The sequence below is a fragment of the Hibiscus syriacus genome, unplaced genomic scaffold (assembly GCF_006381635.1).
Source record: "Hibiscus syriacus cultivar Baekdansim isolate YM2019G1 unplaced genomic scaffold, ASM638163v2 tig00112501_pilon, whole genome shotgun sequence".
Taxonomy (NCBI): domain Eukaryota; kingdom Viridiplantae; phylum Streptophyta; class Magnoliopsida; order Malvales; family Malvaceae; genus Hibiscus; species Hibiscus syriacus.
The window spans coordinates 445,402-454,184 of record NW_024063348.1 but is presented as its reverse complement, the minus strand read 5'-3'; the positions used below and the strand labels follow the sequence as shown (position 1 = coordinate 454,184).

Below are 8,783 nucleotides of genomic sequence, written 5' to 3'. Positions count from 1 at the left end.
TGCTACTGCTCCCAAATATCTCTTAGTTGGGTCCGAACCCAACTGATCTATACGTCTCTCAGTATCCTGGAGCAAATCTTCTGCTTCAGTAGGAACTCCACCAAACTGTTCTCCAAAAGTTCTGACTCCATTGACGATCAGAGTACGATAAATAGGCACATCGGATTCAACACCAGTAGCTCTGACTGCTCCTTGAATCAACTGTAGAAACTGTCTACCAAAATTCTCATCAAATGTAACTCTGGAAGAATCTGGCTCACTATCGGTGTAGTCATGCCAATACCAGCGGTAGGAGGTGGGGTCGTAGGAGCAGGTTCACCTGTCGGAGGTGGGGGATCTACTCGAATCTCGTCGACCGTGTCTGCAAATCTAGCCACTCGACCTCGTCCACGGCTAGTTCGACGTCCACGTCTAGCACTCATTTTGGTAGATCTCTAGTTTACTATAGAAGATAAAACTTAGGGTTAGATAAGCACTTTGAGTCTCGAACACAATTAAAACTGTAAAAACTTTGTGACATGGCCTTAATAACTTGTTTTGTAAAATATTTTAAAACCATATTTTCAATTTGGACTCATACACAGTCCGAGGTTTAAAAACCAAAAGCTCTGATACCAATTAAATGTAACCCCCTAGACCCGGCCTATGCGTTTCGACTAAGTCTAGTGGATCACATTCATGATTCTTAAAGATATTTTTCCGAATCCATTATTTAATCAAGGTAAAAATCACATTATAAATGACGTTTATGAAATTATAATAATTTATACTATAAAAACCAAACTCATAAATATAATGAAAAAACAAATTAATTTAAACATGACTTAAAAATCCAAATTTACGATAAACCAAAATATAAATAGCAAAGGAGTAATCATTATAAAATCTAATACTTTAAAATAAGGCTCATATTACCAAAATAGAGTCAACTTAAAAGATAAAACATTACAATATGATATACTTCAAGAGATATGTTGATCCTCCAAGTGCTCGATCACGTGTATCTAACCAACAATATTTGAAAGGGGAAAACATTTTCGAAAAGTGAGCTAGGCTCAGTGTGTCCCAACATTACTATAAAATCATGATAGGTAAACTAAACAAATCATAGTCCAGCAAATCTCATAAAATTATACTATAGTAAATCTCATAAAAGAGTTACCATAAGGGAATATCTTAGGGCCTGAGAGCCTACCCAATATAGATTTCGAGGCCATGGGGCCTACCTAAGAACACATCTTAGGGTTGCAGGGCCTACCCGAGAATGATCTCAGGGCCGCAGAGCCTACGTAAGAGTCACATTAGGTCCGTAAAATTTTCCAGCTTGATCAAAGATTCCAAAAATTCAATTGCACCGTGACGTAAATTCTATAAATCTATAAACATGGTAATCATATACCATTTCAAAACAAAAATCAGATAGCAGTCATAATCCATAAACCATCACATTAAATAGATGCATCAATAAAACAATAACCATAAAATTCAGTGTACCACATATTAAAACAAAAAAATATTTCAGTAATAAATAGGGAACACACCTCGATAATAGGTTCAAATAGTAGATCTATTGATTGCTGGTCTCACCACGCTCTGCTACATTTTTCGAACCTAATTCATAATAACACTATATTATTAATGGGTAACATAATTAATCTCTAAAATCATAAAATTTACGGGTCTTACGGGTGAATACTGACACACGTGGTTTAAGTGATCTAGAGGAGCTGGGTCGAGCTGTCGAACGGTCTAAAGAGTCTCTTGTACCTTCAAACATTAATATTTATCAGTCTCAAGTCTCACTCAATCATTCAAAGCTGAAACTCTTAAGCACATAAGCATTTTTTGGGTTTGACTATCAATTTAGAGGCTTTTGAGTCTGAATTTGACCAAACAGATTACGGAATCATAATCAGGACGTCAAAAAACATAAAGTATGACTTTTCAAAAATTCAAATTATTGGTCAAAATCAAAGTCAACGGGTTTGACTGATGATTTGGAGACCTTCGGGTTCGAATTTAGAAAAATGGACCTCGGAAACGGATTCAGCACGTCGACAAATGTCAGAATAAGTATACTCGAACAAAATCAAAGGTCGTTTAATGGCCGGTTAAAGCTGATCAAAGTTTTGGTCAAAGGTGCTCAATAGTCCACAACAATTATAATGAAAATAGCACTATTTTTAAAAAAATTACAAAAATATCATTTTTTAAAATAATTACCAAAATATCACCTTTTTCAAAATAATTACCAAAATATCACTTTTTCAAAATAATTACCAAAATATCACTTTTCAAAATAATTACCAAAATATCATATTTTTCAAAATAATTACCAAATTATCACTTTTTTCAAAATAATTACCAAAAAATCACTGGGTCGGGTCGGGTCAAACCGGTTTGAACCGATTAAGCCGGTCAACATATAACACTCCCAGTTCAAATCTTCCCCACGCGAAGGGCGGAGTGTGAGGCCTCCTCCGGTCTCCAAAAATTCCTGAAAAATATTCCAAAAATTCTTTTAAGCGATTTTGAGTCACTTACCAACCTCGGTTCAAATTTTTGAACGGTGGAGAGCTAGATTTCAACTCGGCCGAATCTTTGACCGCTTCACCTCCCACACGCGCCGCTGCTTACAGAGACAAGGAGGACACCGTCGGACTCGAAACGACACAAGGAACACGATGGTATAGGAGGTGTCGAAAATCGATCAACGATCGGAGATGAATTTAAGATTTTATAGGCGGTGGTGCTAAAAAACGTCGAGACTTTGACTCGAAATTCACGTCGTTTGGAAGCGTTTCACTATAATTGGTTTACTGGGTTTTGTTCATGGGTCGAAGATGAACACAACGGTGGTTTCAATTTTACGATTGGAGCTCAAACGACGTCGGATCGAGCTTGAAAGTAGAGGTACGGGAGGAAGAAAATTTAAGCAAATTAAGCATGTGTTTTCTGATTTCAATCAGAAAACACGCTTATAATACAAGCCTGCCGACACTCTTTGGAGGAATTCAAGGCTTGGTCCCTGAATTTCCTTCAACTTTTAAAATGGCATATAAGTTTTAAAAACTTTTAATTTAGTCACCAAATTTCACCAATATAAATATTTTTTTTCTCGTTTTTCCCGGTTATTACAATATAAGTATTAAGAATCAAATGTGTAATTATACTAATTTTATTAACTGTCACGTCAACACTTCCGTTAAATATTAACGACTAATAACATAATTGATAAGAATTAAATAGTTGGGTGATTTGATTGACAAAATTAAAAGACCAATAATAAAAGTAAAAGGGGTAAATAGTTAAGTGGTCAATGATATAATTTAACTTTTATATTAAGCCTTTCATCTATTTATACAATAATTTATAATTCTTTTATTTAATTAGGCTAAAATACACAATTATTCATTCAACTTTATTATTTCTCCTATTTCATTAAATGTACTTTCAATTTTTTTGATTTTCTCACTGAACTTTCAAATTGCTCATGTTTTGATTACTATAAATTATTTTTTATTGTTTTGATGTGACGTAACATTTTTTATTATTTGATACAAAAATAATTTAAAATATAAAATATAACAGAAGGTAGTCGTCCACTATTCGTTGGCGTTGGACGTCACCGTCGACGACTGTAAAAGGTGACCATTTGATTCTAAATTTCATCGATCACTTCGTCTCAACCTCTTGAGTTTGAATATGACCTCCATTTTATCGAAACTTGCTTTGAATCCAATTAGAACTAAGAAAACCAAAACGTCAACCACCACAGGTGGTGGTCATTCAGTCCAAGATCTTATGGGTAGCTTCGCCTTGAACCCCTAAGTTTGAATCTGACCTTCATTTTATCGGAATATGCTCCAAAGCCCATGAAATGAAGATCGAAAGTGAGGAAACTTAAATGTTTCCTTTGAGATTCACTTATTTTGAGATATTTTTTGTGAGACAACCATCATATTCAGACTCATAATGTTAAAACAAATATCTTTATACAATTTAAGATCAAACAACTGCCGGCTTTGAAAGCCAACAGTGACGAGAAAAGGTGGCAATCATTAGTAGGGGTTGGGATGAAGAAGATAAAGGGGTTTGAGTTAGAAATATTATTTTATTATTTATTTTATATTTATTTTATATTAAATAATAATAAAAATATTATGTCAAAGAATAATAATAGTAAAATAATTTAGAGTGATAAAAAAATAATTTAAAAATTTAGTGAATAAATTAAAAATGTCATAAGCACAATAAATAAATATAAGAGAGTAAAATTCAGTGAAAAATGATGTAATTTACCTATTTGATTAATCCAAACAAATACAAACATTACTATTAAAACAGCATTTTAACCCTAAAATTGTTCAAAGCAGACTGTTGCAAACCACGACGTCGTTTGGTAAAGCGCGCTTGATTATCCTTCCAAGCCATATAAAGTCTCGTTTTTTTCTCTTTTCTCCTAAACGCCGGCCAAGAAAGCACCAAACATTTACCTTGTAAGCATTTTATTTATTTGAATTTTTAACAAAGTTTAAACTGGTTCCTTTGCTTCATTATATTTATGGGTATTTAACAATTTACTTCATCATTCTAAATGTATATTTCCTTTGCTAAGAATGAAGCTTCTTCTTGCTTTTGTTATCTGGGTTTCTATGTTTCAGTAATAAATGTATGGTTTTTAGACTTGATTTTTTTGGGGGGTTTTGCAGATATTTCCCTTAAGATAGTTCTTTTTTGTCTCTAATTGCATTTGATAATTTGATATCCTATTTTTTTTACCATTGTTGCGGGGCTCTTCTCTGGTTTCTATTGACATTTGTTTGTAGTTGAATTTGAGCAGAAATTTAGGAGTTTGATTACTACATATGTCCTTATATTGGCTTTCTAATGTGATTTATGTTGGTTAATCAAGTTATATAAATGCTTGGGAAATGTTCAAATATGATTTGGGATGGACAACTAATAGTACAAGACTAGTTTTCTTTGAGCCTCCCATCTGATTGGTTTTAAAGGTTTTCTTATAGTTCCTTCTTTTGGAACATTTTTTTGGGAAGTTGTTGCTTGAACTATTACATTTACATTGTTGTAGAACTTGACTTTAGGTCTTTTGAATCATTCCTTCTTGGAATATGTTATTATGCACGAGGATAGGGATTGTATCGTTCTTTGTTTGTCTGGTTGATTTTTCTCTTCATAGGTTAAACTCGGTTCCATCTATCTTTTCATTGCAGAGCTTCTTCTCTGTTTTCATCTCCGACCCATTGTTATTGTGTTATAATGGCAACTAGTAAGTTTCATTCATCCTTGAGTATGTATAAATATTTTAATCTTCTGTTGATGCCGCTAAGTTATTCATAACAATGCTATAGCTTAGCTTGTATCCCTTTACATTAGTATCAATTAATCTTTTTAAACTTATATGGTTTTTTGGTTGCCTTCATTATGGATTAAATATATCTAAAATCACAAATCTCATAGTCATACCTATGGTTTGTTTATACAGGGCTTCAATTTGAAAATTCATGTGAAGTTGGAGTGTTTTCCAAGCTGACCAATGCTTATTGCTTGGTTGCAATTGGAGGGTCCGAAAACTTCTACAGGTGAGCTTGTTTTCTACAGCTTCTTTTCCCCTGTTTTAACCAATGTATTAAGGTTATATTGGCACCTTGTAGTGCTTTCGAGTCTGAGTTGGCAGATGTCATTCCTGTCATTAAGACCTCTATTGGCGGCACTAGAATAATAGGAAGGCTCTGTGCTGGTAAGAATCTTGTAAGACTTTCTTGATCTTATTTGAGGTTTGCCGATCCAACCATCGGTTCCCAATTCTATTGTGTGAACCACTTGGCTTTATTTATTTATTTGTTTATTTATTTATGTCTGTAGATACTAATTTAGCATATAATAAATACATTTTGACTTTTAGTTATGATCTTTAATATGAAGTTAAGAGGATAGACTTTTACTTCTCATTAATTAAAAATAAAATTTTGAAATGTATATTTATAAAACCAGTTTTTATTGGTTCAAATTTTTAACGGTTGAGTTGATTTTCTGATTGGGTTGACTATTACCCTATTTTATATAATCACTGAACCAAACATGCCACTGATTCATGGTTCAACCGGCCTGGTTTTTATTCATTATTGTTGGATGCATTTGACTTTGGTTAACGTTAGTTTTGCTTTTTTTGACAGGAAATAATAATGGGCTTCTTGTCCCTCACACCACTACCGATCAAGGTAATTTTTTGAGTTATCTCAAAGCATTAACGATGTTAAAGTTGCTTCTATTGTTAGTAGTACCCAGTGGGATTGGTTTCTTACTCTTTGCTTGTTCTATGATTAGAAATTTTCATCCTTAGCTGTTCTATGATTATTCAAATGACACGGTTTGTCATTTGAGCAGATCTTAACAAGAATATGAACAATTAGTAAACCTTGGTTCAATTTGAATAAAATATCTGATCAGGGTCATTAGATTAAGAGACTATGGTACTGACATGGAAATTGTTTATGATCTTTACGGGACAGAAGGTCCTGACTACTAAATGACAGCCTTCTCTCAGAGGTATTTTTCCTGCTTTATTCTTTGGTTTGTGTTTGTTCCGTCAGCTTGATTCCGCCTTTATAGCCTCGAGCAAGCTTATAGATGTTTCCCTATGAAGTCACTTTTCTACCCTAGAAACCTTTTAGGAAGTAACAGAGATGATTCAGTGTTTGGTTTTACTTCAAGAGTAAAATATTACATGATGTGTAACTCATTTTGTATGCTTTTATCAGAGAACCTGGCAAGCCTGCGAAATGACAATTGTGTCACATAATACAAAACAAGAAAATAATCAAGATAAAATTTAAAGAAACATTGTGATCATGCAAGATTTAGTCAGCAAAATTAGGTTCAGCTTGAGTAATTTACGGGTATCAGAAAATTGTATTTGGCTTATTGTTCATCCTGTGGTTTGCACTAACTAAGAGATATTCCTGCTGAAGTCTGATTGATGTGTGAAGCTTTGAATCTCTAGGTTAATTAAATACGAGAACCTATGTTGCCTTGACTTGAAGCACCATACTGACACCTGTGAACAACACATATTTGGACTTCCTAAAAGACCCTTCAAAACAAGGAAAACTTTAAGAAAATGAACATAACAAATACCCTCATTGAGACACACCCAAGTCCGAGTAACATAGGTTAGAACTTTGCCGCAGTTTGGCATGTCAAGATATAGGGCACTTGGGTGCTTGATGTTTATGATTGTCATTATAGTTGCCTTCTATGATCAACGCAAGTGCAAAACAACTCTACTCTAAATGGCGAAATGTGTTTCAATATTCATGAATCCCTCGCTTGTTTTAGATATATCCAGCCCTTGAATTTGATTTTACGAGTGCAAGTTGGTTTGGTTTTTATTCTTATTCCTTTCTCAGTGGGCTAATATTGTATATTTGTTCTAGTTCACCAGCTTAAAGTTAATACAATTCTTTTTGTTCTTATCGAAGAACTTCAACACTTGCGAAATAGTCTACCAGATCAAGTTGTTCAGCGCATAGAGGAGAAACTATCCGCTCTTGGGAACTGTATAGCTTGCAATGACCATGTTGCTCTGACGCATACCGACCTGGACCGGGTAAATTTCGATATTTCACTGGAATAGTTAATTAAGATATATTCTTAATTCAATCTTCTTTTCCTCGAGATATTACAGTGAGCTTATTATGCTTATTCGTCTGCAACTTTGACCGGGAAACCGAGGAGATAATTGCTGATGTTCTCGGTGTAGAAGTTTTCAGGCAAACAATCGCCGGTAATATTCTTGTTGGGAGCTACTGTGCCTTTTCAAACCGAGGTGGCTTGGTGAGATAGAATGTCTTCATCTTGCACAGATGATTGATTACTTCTTACATTCTCCATTTTTATTTTCCGATTTACCTTTTTGACTGTTGCAGGTTCATCCTCATACATCCATTGAAGACTTGGATGAGCTCTCGACGCTGCTTCAGGTTCCTTTGGTGGCCGGCACCATCAACCGTGGGAGTGAAGTAATAGCTGCTGGAATGACTAAATGATTGGATTGCCTTCTGCGGGTCAGATACCACAGCATCCGAGCATTCTGTCATCGAGAGCGTCTTCAAGCTGCGAGAAGCGCAACCAAGTGCCATTGTTGATGAAATGAGGAAATCGTTGATCGACAGTTACGTTTAATTTGTTGCTGTTTTGTTTGTCTGCTTTTTTTAGCTCGTCGTCGAGACAATGATTCATTTGACACATTCAAAAGGTGCATTAATTTCTTAGTTCTGGTAAAATAAGAAGTAAAATCTATAATTAAACCATAAATCATGCATGTTCTTAAAAGTACAAATCTAGAACCATCTGACGTTGAGCCATTCCACGTGCTTTCATGTTACTCGAGTATCTTTATCATTCGAACGTCTCACAGAAAAAGCAAATAGAGGAATGTCTAGTCAACGTTAAAGATATATTCGGAGAGGATATTATTTATTTTAATGTAAAATTTTAATTTAATTTTATAATATTTAATCATTCATACACTTTAGTAAAAAATAAATATTATATATTTTTAATTTACTTTTTACTCATATTTTATTATTTTAAATTTAAACATATATAAAATTATGATAAATTGTTATAAAAGTTTTTATAATAAATATTTTTTCTCTCAAAATAAAACTAAAGTAATCTAACGTAAAATAAAATAAATATACGGAAGAGGAAAAAAGAAAAAAAAAAGAGCCAAATGTTTTTCATATATTTCTTAACCA

General features: G+C 33.7%; 1 pseudogene; it reads left to right on the top strand.

Moving 5' to 3' along the window:
• Positions 1–5,241: 5,241 nt before the first annotated feature.
• On the top strand, positions 5,242–8,238 carry LOC120180778 (annotated as a pseudogene).
• Positions 8,239–8,783: the final 545 nt, after the last annotated feature.